The sequence below is a fragment of the Rhinoraja longicauda genome, chromosome 41 (genome assembly GCF_053455715.1).
Source record: "Rhinoraja longicauda isolate Sanriku21f chromosome 41, sRhiLon1.1, whole genome shotgun sequence".
Lineage (NCBI taxonomy): Eukaryota > Metazoa > Chordata > Chondrichthyes > Rajiformes > Arhynchobatidae > Rhinoraja > Rhinoraja longicauda.
Genome location: NC_135993.1, coordinates 5,298,385 through 5,316,262, shown reverse-complemented (window position 1 = coordinate 5,316,262; position 17,878 = coordinate 5,298,385). Strand labels below are relative to the sequence as shown.

General features: G+C 42.0%; 1 protein-coding gene across 6 annotated transcripts in view; it reads right to left on the bottom strand.

Annotated features, from left to right (window-relative positions):
* arhgap35a (Rho GTPase activating protein 35a) overlaps positions 1 to 17,878 on the bottom strand; it is a 109,141-nt gene that overhangs the window by 50,466 nt on the left and 40,797 nt on the right. The gene's annotated exons all lie outside the window — the stretch shown is intronic.

The following is a 17,878-nucleotide window of genomic DNA, read 5'->3' as shown; positions in this document are numbered from 1 at the left end:
CCATAACCAAAATAGACAATAGACAATAGACAATTTAAATATTTCAAAATGGTGGAGAATTAAAGAGTGGAGCAACAAATTCAACCAAGCAAGCTGAAAGTGTAAATAGGCTCTTTTATTCTAAAATCAAAACCTAATTAGTACAAAATTAAATATAATTCCTCGGTGAAAATCATATTAGTACAAAGGAAGAACAGCTACTAAATAAGAAAATTAATAAAGAATCACTTGAAATAACAAAAGCAGTGACAGAATGAATACATGCAACTTTAGTTTTAACAGCTGTAACCAACTCCGTTATAAAGTGGTCCACTAAAGCGGGCTTACTATATGTACCCAATAATATTCAATAGAAGATTATTTGCGCGAAATGTTGTACCCTTTATCTGTGCGCGACTTGATTGTATTCATGTATTGTCTTTGACTGGATAGCATGCAAAGCTTTTCACTCTACCACGGTACATGTGACAATAATAAACTAAACAAAAAAATAATAATTTGACAGAGGCAAGTGTGCATCCTAAATTTAAAAGCAAGAATGCATTTGATGGGAAACAGTCACTTAACATTTCAAGAGTGTACAATAATTATCATTTGAACTACAAAGAGCTCACACCCTTGATGGATATTTAAGGAAACAAGTTAGTTGAACCCTGGCTCAACATTCTATGAACCTGAAGTCGTATTTCACCTCTCAAATACACCAGGTTTTCACTGTATTGGAGTTCCTATCTTTTACTTTAAGCCATGTACAAATTACACTATTAACTATTATACTATTACACTAAAATCTCTCAGCGCATTTTTGAAGGGATCGACAGGGGAAGTAGTAACATAGAAAATGTTGTTGCCTCCCGCTACCATAGACTGACCCAAAACAAAATATGCATTTGATAAATCCTTCTTTCCTTGTGTTATCAGCTACAGTGGCCAGCTTTACATCATGGGAAAGATTAAAAAAGTTATTCTAAAAGCTGTGGTAGAGACTATATAAATTGAAATGCAATCTTTGAAGAGGAAATAAACTCTTATGTTTAGCAAGGATAACCTCTTGAGGAATTACCAAAATTTGATCAGCATCATGCAGCTAGCTTCCGTTATCCGTTTCCTCTCCAAAGGAAATTATTCTTCAGAATAACACTTTTTTTGCATGAGAAGGGGTGTGAGAAAATGTTCAATAAAACAAAATGTACCAAGTTAATAAAGTTCAACATTGCCATAAGAGCCAAGCCACAAAGGAGATGCAAGAATAAACTATGAAAAACTTAATCAAAGAGATAGGTTTTAGCAAAGGTCTTAAAAAGGAGCTAGGGAGAGAGATTTAGAAAGCTAATCCCAGTGCCTGCAGCCAAAGGCACAAATCTGGAAGATGCAATAGGTTAAAAGCAGATAAGAACAGAGAAGAGAGGGGAATATGTGAAAGGGTGGAAAAGCTGAAGGGAGTAACATATAACACGCAGCATGGAAAAAAAAGTACAGGATAGCAGCAGAATTGCAGAGAATTTGTAAAACTAAAATGCGAATTTTAAGTAGAGGCGTGGATTTTATTAAACAGCTCAGCAAACAGGACTGGGTAATTAGGACAATGCAAGGAGCTATGATCTTTAAATGAATTCGCATCTGCAGACTGAGGAGATTCTCACCAGAAGAGGACCGGGAGCAATAATTGTCAGTAAGATTTCTTGGTTAACACTCTTCTTGCATTTTATTCTCTCTCTGCAAATGTTTCCCTGTATCTGCCGACTTGCAATGCTGACTCTAGTATACCCAGCATATTTCAAGCCTTTAAATTACTGAACTTAATCCAGCATTTAGCAAAGAATTGATCCAAGGTGTGTGGGAAGGAACAGCAGATGCTGGTTTACACCGAAGATAAACAGAAAATGCTGGAGTAATTCAGCGGGTCAGGAGCATCTCTGGAGAGACGTAATGGATGACGTTTCAGGTCGAGATCCTTCAGACTGAAGAATACATAGGTGTATATGCTAAAACTATCTCTGGTAGTTATACCATGGCATTGGCACCAATGCATCACTTCCAGGTGAGCTCAACGACTTCTATGCAAGCTTTGAAAGAGAGAACAATGACACGCCTTCACAGCTTTGTATTCTCAGTCTGAGCTGATGAAAGAGCAATTGTCATGAGGGTTAATCCATGTAAAGCTTCCAGCCCAGACAACGTACCTAGCCGAGTGCTAAAGACCTGTGTGGACCAACTGAGTGGCGTATTCAATCAATCTTAACCTCTAGCTTCTGTAGTGCGAGATTCACACCCGATTCAAAAGAGCATTTATCGTACTGGTACCCAAAAACACAGCCTCAATAACTATCATCCAATAGCACTTACATCCACGTAATTAAGTACTTTGGTTATGGCACAAATCCTGCCTCAAAAAATGACTGGGACCCGCTTTGATTTGCTTATCACAACAGGTTAACAGCAGATGATATCTCACCGGCTCTCCACTCTGTTCTGGACCATCTGGACAATAACACATTCGCAAGGCTGCAGTTCATCAATTACAGCCAAGCATTTAACACAATAATCTGCTCCAAACCCACCACCAACTCTTTCCAGGTGAGACAGAGGTTCACCTGCACCTCCTCCAACCTCATCTATTGCATCCGCTGCTCTAGATGTCAACTTCTTTACATCGGCGAAACCAAACGCAGGCTCGGCGATCGCTTCGCTCAACACCTGCGTTCGGTCCGCGTTAACCAATCTGATCTCCCGGTGGCTGAGCACTTCAACTCCCCCTCCCACTCTGACCTTTCTGTCATGGGCCTCCTCCAGTGCCATAGTGAGGCCCACCGGAAATTGGAGGAACAGCACCTCATATTTCGCTTGGGCAGCTTGCAGCCCAGTGGTATGAACATTGACTTCTCCAACTTTAGATAGTTCCTCGGTCCCTCTCTTCCCCTCCCCCTTCCCAGTTCTCCCTCTATCTTCCTGTTTCCACCTATATCCTTCCTTTGTCCCGCCCCCCCCTGACATCGGCACGGTAGCGCAGCGGTAGAGTTGCTGCTTTACAGCGAATGCAGCGCCGGAGACTCAGGTTCGATCCTGACTACGGGTGCTGCACTGTAAGGAGTTTGTACGTTCTCCCCGTGACCTGCATGGGTTTTCTCCGAGATCTTCGGTTTCCTCCCACACTCCAAAGACGTACAGGTATGTAGGTTAATTGGCTGGGTAAATGTAAAAATTGTCCCTAGTGGGTGTAGGATAGTGTTAATGTACGGGGATCGCTGGGCGGCACGGACTTGGAGGGCCGAAAAGGCCTGTTTCCGGCTGTATATATATGATATGATGATATGATATGATCAGTCTGAAGAAGAGTCTCAACCCGAAACATCACCCATTCCTTCTCTCCCGAGATGCTGCCTGACCCGCTGAGTTACTCCAGCATTTTGTGAATAAATACCTTCGATGTGTACCAGCATCTGCAGTTTTTTTCTTACACCAACTCCAGGGCTATACTTCCCTTTGTAAATGATTCCTTGATTTTCTCATTGGCAGACACCAATCAGAGGAGATCAGTGACAACACCCTCATTGCTGCGTGCTGAGCTCTTTGTTCTTCTCTTGACTGTGGCTAAACACAGCTCCACGCCATCCACGAATCCACCGAGGACACCACCGTAGCTGGCCTAATAGAGGGTGCTGCCGAGTCAGCATACAGTATACCTGTTTGAGCAGTGCCACAATAGCTACCTCTCGTTCAATCTCAACAAAACTAAAGAACTAATCACCGACTACAGAAAGTCGGGAGGCCATGTGCCAGTGGGTCGACAGTGGAGAAAGTTAACAGCTTTGAATTTCTACGCATTAGCGCCCCAGAAAACTTGTCCTCGACTCAGCACAGATATAATCACGATGAGGGCATTCCAGCACCTCAGCATGCTTGGAAGTTCAACGAGATTCGCACGTAACCAAGTTCAGGAACACCTATCTTGCTACAACTATCAGGTTCTGGAACTGATCCACACAACTCTAATACTGCCTCAGCAACTTTATCATTTCCTCATTAAATAACCAAAGTGCTAATGATTTTACTGACGGTATTGCCTTCATTTATGTAAAGCTATTTCACAATACCATAAGCCTCCTCTTGCATTTAATATTTCTTCAATCATTATGCAGACATAGCCAGATTGCCAAGAGAGCCAATAACTGAATACAAAACCTCCAATTAAACCAGACTACAAGATGACTGCACTGATTACCCAAACACTGGCTAATAAAACACACAGCCGTAATATTTATCTTGATCAGTTGGTTTCTTTGGTTAAAACCTATCAAACATGTTCTGCTTTTTTCCCTCAATATACCATTTAAAAATATACATTCTTATTATTGATCAGGTAAAACAGCAAAGGAAACAGTATAGGCATAAAAGAACAGGATAACACAAGGGGATAACACAAGGTAAAGTGCACTTGCAATACTAATGAACTGTCACATTTCGGCATGGGGGAAAATAGGGAAGAAAAACAAGGAAACAATTATAATCAGCTCTAATACAGACATTAGATAGTGGTGTGATGAGAGGTTATTAAGCAGAAAGGAGAAAGTTCATGCACTAAACAAACGCTGAATCACCGTAAATCATCACCTCTCCTGCCTCATTCTCCATTACAGACACTACGTATCCAAAACTACTTTCATTCATTTCAATTTTATTTACTTAACTTTAACATGATAATAAGCTCAACGCTGACTAATGAATTATTTGCTTTAGTAAAACGAGTGAATTGAGAGTTTCTCTTCTGATTTACCGCAACACTAACTTTGGAATTCTCCAATTTTAGGTAACCTCTGACAACCTCCCCTCTCTCCCACATCCTCCCTTTCTTCCTCCTCTATGCCCCATCTGACTCCCATCTATTACTCCCCCTGCCCCTACATTCCTTCCTTTGGCTTCACAATTTGCAATCTTCAATCAATCTGTCTCACACTTTCTGCTTTGATCTTTGCCCTTTGTTCCAACCATCTGCCTATCAAAACACCCCTTATTATTGTCCACCTATTACTTGTCACAATTTGACCTACCCTTCCTCTTCCAGCTTTTTCTCCCCCCACAATCAGTCTGAAGGTCCCGACCTGAAAAGTAATCTACCATGTTCTCCAGAGATGCTGCCTGACCCATTGAATTACAACAGCACTTCGTGTCCTTTTACTGCAATATCACTCATCTTTTTGGACAACACACGATTTCTGAAGCCCAACTCAATGTAAAAGATCTCCCTAATGCAGGCATGATCAAAGGACAACATGGAAAGTTTGCAGAAACTGAACATATTTGCAAATGATGAATTTTTTTCCTCAATTTCCTTAGAGTTCAATCACTCAGTCAAGTCACTGCATTGCGATAGACCATCACACTGTTGCTGTGTTAGAGTTCCGCAGATATTAAGGGGCCCCCAATAGTTCAACCTGAACAAGCAGATTTTATAGGATTTAAGTAAGGATGGAAAGCATATCCAAGATCTTCCCAACATTCATACTCTTTTTAGTATGTCTTGGACATGGTAATGACTAGTCCAGACATAAATGATAACAAGCACATTTTGGTTAAGTTGACATAAGCAGCTTATCTCATGTTTAATGAATTACATGTTCTATACAGAGAGATTTTTCAGCACTTGCCTTTCTCTTAATACAAGTATACCCGGGTAATTAGACACAGTAAATGTCTCTGCAGTGCAAGGCGTAAAATAAAAATCAAAAGATTTGATTTATGGGTTACTTCTGTATTCAATATCACTCTGCTAGCACTAAATTAAAATAGACACCACCAATGGGCCAACAATAGTCTACAAGGCACTTCAGCTGAATGAGAAAATCTTTTCTAAAATATTGTTATTTTACACCAAGCACAGATGTTTGCTATTATACATCTCATTCCATTTCATTTCCGCAGTAAAAAATTGCATCTCAACGACAAATATACACCAATATGCTATCCTTTTGGACGACATATGGGCTCTGCAATGGATATAGATCAGCGAGTGGGCAAAAAACTTGGCCAATGGAGCTTAAAGTGGAAAATGTGAGAAATCAAAAGGCTGATCATTTAAATAAAAAGCAACTGCAAATGAGTGATAAATAGACCTGGGCATTCTTGTTCATGAAATAACGTTAGCACGCAGATGCTGCAAGTGTTGGATTTTTTAAATGGTTACAATTACACAGGATTTTGTGCCTGAAGTGCTGTGTACCAGTTTGCTCCTCTTATGCAGAAGGGATATATTAGCTTGGAGGCAGGAGGACTGTCATCACGAAAACAGCTTAAAAAATTTGACCCGTATCATTTGAAGTTTCGAAGAACGAGGTTGATCTTACTGAAACATACAAGATAAGGAGACATGGCAAAGACAATGTTGAGTTAATTCCACTTTTCCACGAGCCTTAAAAAAGGGGAGCTTTACAACTGGGGTGTACAGGAATCTCGGTATTCTATGGAATCTACCATGGTGAGTTGTGGAGGTTAGTTTAGTTCAGTTTAGAGAAACAACGTGGAAACAGGCTATTTGGCCCACCTAATCCGTGCTGACCAGCAATCCTTGTACACTAAAATTATCCCACATACCGGGGACAAATTACAATCTTTACCGAAGCCAATTAATCTGAAAACCTGTACGTCTTTGCAATGTGGGAGTAAAGCCGAGCACCTGGGGGAAACCCACGCAGTCACGGAGAGAACGTACAATCTCTGTACAGATGGAACCCGTAGTAGGGATCAAACCAGGGTTTCTGGCACTCTGCAGTCACTGGAAGGGTTTTAAAAGATTGATAAATCTTTGAAAGATATCAGAACAATTATTCTCAAAGCAAACTTCGCAAGTGAGCAAAATATGCATCAGTAAATTTAGTAGGGCAAAAACCAATGGATTTAAATTCATCTCCAGAGAGTCGCCTGAAAAAGTAATTACCATCTACAATGCAGAGCAAGCAATTTAGTTTCAACCAGTTTCTATTTTTTTGTCAGTCTAAGCACACATATTAACGATGAGGCCCTTTCTTTAGGGAGTAAGCATTCTGTAGTACTGGACCTAGGCAACCGCGTTTACACCATGAGAGTAAGACATGCAAACGTAATGCTGACTTCATCCACAAAATAAGATTAACTGCACTAACCCCCATTAAGGGACCGAGCATGAGGTAGTTCTGGGATTTTAGGTCTGCAAGAGAAATCAATGGTTATGGGAAGCGAAAGAAGGACAATGATCAGGGCATCGATAATCTCAATAGCAGAGCAGGCAACAAGGGTAGGATTTTTTTCGTTTAGTTTAGAGATACAGCGCGGAAACAGGTCTTTCGGTTCACCAAGTCCGCACTGACCAGCGATCCACGTACACAGACACTCTCCTAAACACTAGGGACAATTTACAATTTTTACCAAGCCAATTAGCCTACAAACCTGTACTTCTCATGAGTGTGGAAGGAAACAGGCACACCCCGAGAAAATCACGCAGGTCACAGAGAAAACGTATAAATTCGATACAGATAGTAACCGTAGACAGGATCGAACCTGGGTTTCTGGCTCTGTAAGGCAACTCTACTGCTGCGCCATCATGATGCTCACATGATTCACATGTATTTCTTGGTTTCGTGTGTTCAATCATAGGACTATAGCAATCATTTTGGCACAAAGTTCGAGTTCAGATTTAGAGTCTTCCCAGCAATTTTGGCCTTGCACTGAACAGGGCTCGCCTGCAGATTTGTGTAGTTGTTTTTCCAAACACATCTTTGTTCTAACTCAGGCCCCATTGAAAGAAAAAGAAGCATTCAGCATTCAGTTCTTCACAGTTGTTAATAGATTGGTGAATAGTCAGCAAGGATATTCAGTGCAGCACATAAAAGATGCTGAAAACACAGTATTTTGTTAATAGCAGATTACAATTAAATTTATGTAGAAGCAAGGAACTGCAGATGCTGGTGTACAGTAAAAAGACACAAAGTACAGTAGTAACTCAGCAAATCAGGCACCATCTCTGGAGATTATGGATAGGTGACGCTTCAGGTTGGAACCTTATTCAGAATGATTAATACGTGACCTTTCCCAGGTTGTAGCAGGGTCCCGACCCAAAACATCACCTATCCATGTTCTCCAGAGATGTTGCCTGACTCACTGAGTTAACTCCAGCACTTTGTGCTTTTTTTTAAACAATTAAATTTATAATTAAACTAATGTATTTGTCTGAGTTTTTAAGACAATACATTAAGCAGACCGTGAGGAATAAGAGAAAACTGCCAGATAAATAGCAGTTAGTGAGATTATACAATTAGTCAATTTTAATCAATGGCCATTGCCCAGCCCAGATGCACTTGTGATTTTATTCCCAGCCAGTTCAAAACTCCTGTACTTGCATATTGCAAAATATCATTCATAAAATCATTCATATCAACCAGAGAGAAACAGATAAAAGTAGTAAACACAAAAAAGTAAAGGAAACAATTCAGGATCACAAATGCTTTTAAAGATTAAATATATTGACAGCACTTGAGCTAGGCAAAGTGGAGATGACTGAGCAACTCCCATGCCCATGTTAATGACAATGGAAAAATGACAGATAGTTTAAAAATGCAATATATACACAAATCTTCTTCACGTTATATTTATAGGGCAAAATTATATGCCTTTTAATAGAATTTGTTGTAAATTTGTTTAAGACCTTCAAAAAGACTAAATTGGCAGTTATTACACTGCCCCAGCTCCAAATCAATTTGCGTTTTTTAAAAGTTACATTGGAAAACAGGAACGACCTTTCAAAGAGGACTTAAGCACAAATGTACATAAGTGAATAATGTATAGTGCTCTCCTCGGTGGAACCTGGACAATTTTACCACTCAGTCTGAAGAAGGGTCTCCACCCGAAACGTCACCCATTCCTTCTCTCTAGAGATGCTGCCTGTCTGCTAAGTTACTCCAGCATTTTGTGTCTACTTTTACTATACTATCCAGGAATACCAAAGGAAACCACTCCCGCTCCTCCACCACCCAATAATAAATCTGTCCACAAGACCATAGGGAAACTAGAAACTGCAGAGGCTGGAATATTGAGCAAAATGTGGTTCTGAAGGGTCCCAACTCAAGGCATCGTCAGTTCATTCCCTCCACAGATGCTGCCTGACCCAGTGAGTTTCTCTAATACTGCATTTTGCTTTGTAGATATCTCAGCACTGACATCATAATCAAAATGCAGGTAAACAAGTTCAAAACACACATTGCAAATGGACAATCCCAATTATACACGATGCAGTATTGATCTCGTTGAATGGCGACAATATTCATTCTAATCTTAATGTTTTCCAGATGTTTCAGAGATTAACATACCTTAGTTCTGTGTATGTAGGGGGGTGGTGGGGGGGTTGGGGGAAACCTTTTTTCAAATCTCCTCCTCAACGGAGATGCGACCTTTACTGTGTCGTATCTCCGTTCGCGCTACGGCCTAACATCGTGGAGTCGGCGGCCTCCAGCTGGGATCGACCTTGAAGACTCCGGTCGCAGGGCCTGGACTTACCATCTCGGAGGCTTCGGCCGTGGGCCCTGCAGACCGCAACATCGGGAGCTCGCAGGTCCCTGGCTGGCGACCGGCTTTTGGGAGCTCCAGCCGTAGCAGCTTCGACCGCCCCGAAGCGCGAGGTACGATCAACCCGCCCGCAGGCCCTTCATCGCCCTGCGTGGCCCGGCCGCAGCACTTTCCATCGCCCGGTGGGGGCTCAGGACTTTCATCGGCCTGCTCGGCTCGGCCCTGGGACTTTCCATCGCCCGGTGGGGGCTTCAAAAAGTTGGGAGCCTCGATCACCTCGTGGCACCACGGGAGAAGAACGAGGAGGAGATAAGACTTTGCCTTCCATCACAGTGAGGGTATGCCTAGAGCAATCACTGTGATGGCTGTTTTATGTAAAAAATTATATCTGTGTGTCTTGTGCTCTTTAATGTTTACTGCCGGACCCTGACGTGAGAGAACGCTGGCGTTGAGTATTCGCCGCTTTTCCGTCAGGATAGTTTGCCTGTTTGTTTCTATGTTAATTGTTTTTGTAAAGTGCTTTGAGCATGTGATAAGGCACTATATAAAATAAATGGATTATTATTATTATTATTATTATTAGTTGCAGTGTTTCACATTAAAAGGAAAGGATAAATCATTAAGCCATAAACAGAGGACTACCATACTAAGCATCATGTGTTGTTCATCATCCATAATACAGAGGCCGAAAGATGCAATTCCAGTTGTTTTCTATGTCACTTACAGCCTAATTAATCTTGGATACTTTTGCAAGACAGTTAAGTGATTATGCTAGCTATTTATTTGAAAAAAAAAACATTGGCATGGATCTTATAGAAACTTACAAAATTCTTAAGGGGTTGGACAGGCTAGATGCAGGAAGATTGTTCCCGATGTTGGGGAAGTCCAGAACAAGGGGTCACAGTTTACGGATAAGGGGGAAGTCTTCCAGGACCGAGATGAGAACGTTTTTATTCAATACAATACAATACAATACAATATATCTTTATTGTCATTGTACCCAGGGGTACAACGAGATTGGGAATGCGCCTCCCATACGATGCACTAATTTAGGTAATTTAGACAGCAGCAACCCAACGAAACGAACAGTTGTAACAGTTTTGGACAGGGTAAAGTGCAAGTTGATCTATGCGTTGTGGCCATCCGGCTCAGCAGGACCGGTTCATAGCAGCTATGGCCCTGGGGATGAAGCTGTTCCTGAGTCTGGAGGTGCGGGCATAGAAGGCCTTGTATCGTCTGCCCGATGGAAGGAGTTCGAACAGACTGTTGCAGGGGTGTGAAGAGTCTTTGTGGATGCTGGTGGCTTTTCTGAGGCATCGTGTGTTGTAGATGCCCTCCAAGTCTGGTAGCTGTGTTCCGATGGCCCTCTGAGCTCTATGGACTACCCGCTGTAGAGCTTTCCTTTCTGCCTCCGTGCAGCTGAGGTACCACACAGGGATTCCATGCGTTAGGATGCTCTCTATGGTGCAGCGGTAGAAGGTCTTCAGCAGCTGTTGGGGTAGACCAGACTTTTTCAGTGTTCTTAAGTAGAACAGTCTTTGTTGTGCCTTCTTGACCAGCGCAGCAGTGTTATTGGACCATGTTAGGTCCTCCGAAATGTGAGTGCCCAGAAACTTGAAGCTGGACACTCTCTCCACACTGACCCCATTGATAGAGATCGGGGCATATTCCCCGTTATGTGACCTACGGAAGTTGATGATCAGCTCCTTGGTCTTGGTGGTATTTAGGGACAGGTTGTTATCCGAGCACCAGTCCGCCAGGTTCTGCACCTCCGCTCTATAGTTTGTTTCATCCCCGTTGGTGATCAGCCCGATCACCGTTGTGTCATCTGCAAACTTGACAATGGTGTTGGTGTCGAATGCAGGAACACAGTCGTGTGTGAAGAGGGAGTAGAGCATGGGGCTCAGAACACAGCCCTGTGGTGTGCCGGTACTCAGGGTGATAGTGGAGGACAGGTGCGGGCCCATTCTCACTGCCTGCGGTCGTTCCAGCAGGAAGTCCAGGATCCAGTCACATAATGACGAGCTAAGGCCTAGCTGGTGGAGTTTGGTGATGAGCTTGGTGGGGATGACCGTGTTGAAGGCGGAGCTATAGTCTATGAATAGCATCCTCACGTACGTGCCCTGTCTCTCTAGGTGAGTCAGGACAGTGTGAAGAGCCAGAGAGATGGCGTCCTCTGTAGATCTATTTGCCCTGTATGCAAATTGATGTGGGTCACACAGAGAGTGGTGAATCTGTGGAATTCTCTGCCACAGAAGGTAGTTGAGGCCAGTTCATTGGCTATATTTAAGAGGGAGTTAGATGTGGCCCTGGTGGCTAAAGGGATCAGGGGGTATGGAGAGAAAGCAGGTACGGGATACTGAGTTGGATGATCAGCCATGATCATATTGAATGGCGGTGCAGGCTCGAAGGGCCGAATGGCCCACTACTGCACCTATTTTCTATGTTTCTATGAGTTCTCATTGCTCATAGTAAGGTAGGAGTCTGAAGAAGGGTCCCAACCTAAAAGGTCACCCATCCTTTTTCTCCAGAGATACTGCTTGAGCTGATAAGTTACTACAAGACACTTTGTGTATATCTAGGAATAATTCATTGTTTGACTCCATGCAAGCGGAGGGCCACTGAAATTGTGTTTTATGACAAGGTTTCAATAAAATGGTGGAGCTCAGGTATCAATACTTTTCATTCACAGCTATTACCTTTATTCTAGTTTTAATGATGACAAGCAAATAGGACCTAAGCTGAGAGAATGCTACACCTTTGGAGATTATATGCCTCGATGTTCTCCAGAATTTTGTCAGCATATCTTACTGCAAGTGGCTGCACGTTTCAGGAATCCCACATGAACGGGGAAGTCCTGACCTTGCCAGACTTGCTCCGCCAGATATATATATGCCCTGCAGTTGAGAGCATGCAGAAAGGCGTTACATATTTTGTTATTTTTGTTTTAATTTTAATATATTTGACATAATAAAATGTTACATTTCTAAATATCAGGGATATTTAGAAGCATAAAAATTGAGTGTTTAGATAGACAGCAAGGTTGTAGGCAAGTTTTTCAGTCTGTCAAATTTCTGGAGAGGTTTTGTTGGCTCTATGTAGCCATTATGTAATAACAAGGATGTTGCTTTACCAAAGACACTAAATGCTGGAGTAACTCAGAGGATCGGGCTGCATCTCTGGAGAAGATAAAAAGGTAACGTGTTGGGCTGGGACCTTTCTTCAGACTCAAGTCTTCAGACTAAATTGAAGAAGCGTCCCGACCCGAAACATCACCTATCCCTGTTCGCCAGAGATGCTGCCTGACGAGCTGAGTTACTCCAGTATTTTCTGCCTTTCTTTCACATGACCCATTACATCAGTCAAAGCTCACCTGCCGTAGAGGGCTATGGCATTCGCTCCAGGGCAGGCTCAGCTGGTAAGACAAACAAAATTGGACTTGTACTGGCTAAGTGTGCAGGAAAGAACTGCAGATGCTGGTTTAAATCGAAGGTAGACACAAAATGCTGGAGTAACTTAGCGGGTCAGGCAGCATCTCTGTAGAGAAGGAATGAATGATGTTTCGGGTCGAGACCCTTCTTCGGACTGAAGAAGGGTCTCGACCCGAAACGTCACCCATTCCTTCTCTCCAGAGATGCTGCCTGACCCGCTGAGTTACTCCAGCATTTTGTGTGGACTGGCTAAGTTCCAGGCGATGCCGAATGTGACCAGTCAGTGCAGGTAGTGTCCAGCTCAACACAAACCAGGACAGCATCTCGAAAAATCACACAGCATTACTTGGAAATGCAGAGTTATCGCGTGGGAAATATTGCACTTAGCCTAATCTACCTCATTGCCTTTTAAGAAAATTATTTGTACTAATAGCTTTGAAACACCATGAACTCATGAGACACGCTATTACAAGGTTTTCAATGGCAAACAGTCAAGATTGAGATAGTATCACAGAAAAATGTAATATTGCACAGGCATGAAACAGATATTATGAGTAAATAAAAGTAAAAATAATTTGGTAATGCAGTTACACGTTCTACCACGGAGAACTTAATGGACAATTGGAAAGAGCATGTACAAAACTACCAAAAATACATCCTGAAAATAATTTTCTGACACTTTAAGATGACATTCAATATTCTAAAATTACATTTAGCTCAGTTAGACTCCAATTAGGCTCCAGATTATGGATCCTGATAATTAATATGCTTGCTATTTAATCTTTTAATGCTGCTTGGAACACAAAGTGGTTGAGTAACTCAGCGGTTCAGGCAGCATCGCTGGATGACATGGATAGGCAACATTTCGTGTCAGAACCCTTCCTGAGACCGCTGTTCGAAGACCACAAAATATAATGCTGCTCGTGGTTCCATTGACTAAATTCAACCTCCGCTTATGTGAATTAGATTATCTGATGTGTCCTTAAACAGTATCATTAAAGAACAAAGGGTTTTATAGGATGCTAATGATCTCCAACACCAGATCCTTAACATATTTAGAAATAACAAACAGCAGGGGAAAGAAGCAGGAGATAGGAGCAGTCTATAGACCCCCAGAGTGCTGCTTCTAAATAGGACAATACAAGTGGGGAAATGTCAACGGTAGGCAAGAAAGAAACTGCAATTATCTGCTTACTTATTGGATTCATCAAACTGTCAGGGGTACAATGAAAGAATTTGTGGAGTGTGCCAAGGGTTGCTTCTTATAGCACAATGTTACAGAATCCACCTAGAAATGGGCTAGTTTAGATTTGGTCATCTGGGAGGAGGTAGGATTAATAAAAGATGCGCATTAAAAATTCCTAGGGATTAGTGATCGCAATATGGTAGAATTCTGATTATACTTTTGAGCACAAAGACCCAGGATACATGCCAACAGCTCACTTTAGGGCAAGGAATAGGTCAGTAGATGAGCATAGGCAGAATTTAAACAGCTAATTCATAACACTCAGCAGAAATGTATCCCAATTAGAAAAAGGGGTCCCAGGAGAAAGATGAACCATCCATCCTTAACAAAGGAGATCAAGAAAAACATTTAATTAACGACTAGAGCATGTAATGTGGCATGGCGTAGTGATAGACCACAGGATTGGAAATTTCACGAGAACCACCAGCAAGACATTTAAGGAAGGAGAAAATTGATGAGGAAATAGTGGCATACAGTATCAAAAAAACAGCAAGGGTTTTTCTAGATATAAAAGAGGGTAACTAGGGACTTCTAGAGAGCATGACTGAGGAAAAAAGGTAATACAAATAATTCAACTCAAGATCTTGCATGGGTCTTTATGGTGGAGGACTCCGCAAACATCCCAAAGCAATCAGATGAGCTAGTTTGAAACACTGAAAAACATGTAACAATCAATCACTACTGCAAAGGAAAGACATTAGAAAAACTAAAATAACTAAAGGTGGACATGTTGCCATGTGCCAATAGCCTGAATGGAAGGGTTTTAAAGAAAGGGGTTGCCAAGATAGTGGAGCTATTGGTTGAATTTTTTTTCAAAACTCAGTGCCTGGGATTTTGTGATACATATCAAATGTTAAAAAAAAGACGGATTAGCCAAACATCTACTGTTGGCAAGTTGGAGTCAAGAAATTGCTAGTTACTTAGAAAATACACAGCGCACGGGTCACCCATCACAGCATATATGTTTGCTTGAGAAGCAGCACCTCATCTTCCAATTGCACACAATGTTCTTTGGGCGAGAAACATCAGCTGTTCATAAACTTACAATCACTTTTATTAGAGCTCGCAACTTCCAGATCAGGACAAAGGCAAATTGCTTGGACCATTTAATCATTTAACATTCTAAAAGCAGCAGTACAGAGGCGCAGTAGTAGAGATGCTCTGTTACAGCACCAGAGACCTGGGTTTGATCCCGACTACGGGTGTTGTCTGAATGGAGTTTATACATTCTCCCTGTGACCGTGTGGCTTTCCTCCGGGTGCTCCGGTTTCCTCCCACTCAAAAGACGTACAGGTTGCTAGGTTAATTTGCTTTGGTAAAAATTGTAAATTGCCCCTAATGTGCAGGACAGTGCTCGTGTACGGGGTGGTCATTGGTTAGTACAGACTCAGTGCGCTGAAGTTCCTGTTTCAGCACTGTATCTCTAAAGTCTGAATGGTTTTTAATGCCAAGCCTACAATCCCATTGAAAACTAAATTGCTTTGACAGTACTTAGTCCCGAGCCACGATTTTTTTCCTTTGTCCAAGTGTCCATGGTTTACTTATTATTGCCAATATGAAGTATTGGGATATTGCTGATAGGTGAAAGTTAGTGCGGTGAACTTGTTGTATCAACCCACTACTGGAAGAGAAACAGCCCAAGTTGATAATCTTGCTTTCCCTATATTTTTTGAGAGTGATACTCAGCCAATCAGCTCAAATTACTGCAACAGTGAGACTTGGATTTGAACTACGCAGTTTGAAATTCTGCAGGTACATACAGAACAGGTTTTGAGGAATGCGATTTATGAAAAAAGTGAGAATCTCTTCTGGTTCAATGGAAAAGTAAAATGTAATAGTGCATGTAGAACTGTGGCAGAATTTTAAATTAATGAAATCACAAAAAAAACTAACCACATTATAGGAAAAAGTACATGGCCAGTTATAACCAGATTTAGGCTCTTCATCCCACCATGTGCACGCCAATCTTTTTACCTATCTATACTAGTCCCACTTGCCTACATTAGAATATCAACCTTCAATACCTTCCTGTTAGAGTGGTGTATAAAAGTTTATCAAACAGTGATGACATCTGACTCCACCACCTCCTCTGGCAGTATTCCAGGTATTAACCATTCCATGTAGAATCATGAAGAATACAGCATGGAAACAGGCCCTTTGGCCCAACTGATCATGCTGATCATGATGCCCCTTCTGCACTAGTCCCACCTGCACATGTTTAGCCATATCCCTCTAAACATTTCCTATCCATGTGCCTGTCCAAATGTCTTTTAAATGTTATAGTATCTGCCTCAACTACCTCCTCTGGCAGCTCATTCCATATACAGATGCTCCCCGCCTTACGATGCTTCGACTTACGATATTTCAACTTTGCAATGGTGCATACGGCAGCGACCCGCAGCTCGCTTCCGGCCACGTGATCAGGTGTATTAAATGCATTACGACTTATGATATTTTCGGTTTCCAATGGGTTTCTCGGGTTCTTGATTTCCCTACTCTGGATAAAAGACTGCATTCACTATCTATTCCTCCTCATTATCTTATATACCTTTATAAGATCACTCTCACCCTCCTGCGCTCCAAAGAATAAAATCCTAGCCTGCTCAACCTCTCCCTACACCTCAGGCCCAAGAGTCCCGGCAATATCCTCATATCTCAGCTTTACTCTTCCCAGCTTAGTAACATCCTTCCTCTACCAGGGTAGCCAAAACTGAACACAATACTCCAAATGCAGCTTCGCCAACATCTTGTGGCGAAAGCCTCCTCGATCACCCATTCTCTGTGACTCTGACACCACTGGCAAAGAACCATGCACCTGCACTCCCAAATCCTTCTGCTTTCTGACATGCCCATTCACTGTGAAGATCCTGGCCTAGTTTGACTTCCCAAAATGCAACGCCTCACACTTATCTGCATTAAACTCCATTAACCATTCCTGCACCCATTTGCCCAACTGATCCTGCAGCCATCTTCACCATGACATTAGAGTCATCTATGTAGCAATGTTTTCTTCAAATTCCTTTAAAACATCTTCTGTGCATCTTAAACGCATGTCCAATTGTTTTGATACCACTAACGTAAGAACATTTCTGTCCATTTATCCTATTCGATATCATATACAATTTTATGCACCTCGTTCAGCCTCCTTTGCTCCAGGGAAAACAAACCAAGTCTATCAATCATTCTCTGTAACAAAAATCCTCCAACCCAACTAAGATCCTGGTGACCCCACCCTGCACTCTCTCCAATATAACCACATCCTTCCTATAGTACAGCAACCAATACAGTACGCAATACCCCATGTGCACTCTCACTGGGTTTGGTAAAGTTGCAACAAAGCACCCTAACTTTTGTATTCTGTGCCCTGATCTCTGAAGGTAAGCACACCACACTATCTACCCGTGTTGCCACTTTCTGGAATCTACGAGCGTGAACTTCATGGTTCCTTGATCAACATTCCTTATTGCCTGACCATTTATTGTGCATGTCTGACCCATATTTAACTTTGCAAAATGCATCACCTCACACTTGTTAGATTGTTTCAGCTGCCAAGGTTCAGGCCAACTTTCCATCTGACCTATATTCCACTGTAGCCATAAGATAACTTTCAAACTATCCACAATACCACTTTTAGTGCCATGCACAAACTTACTCATCATGCCTCCCATAT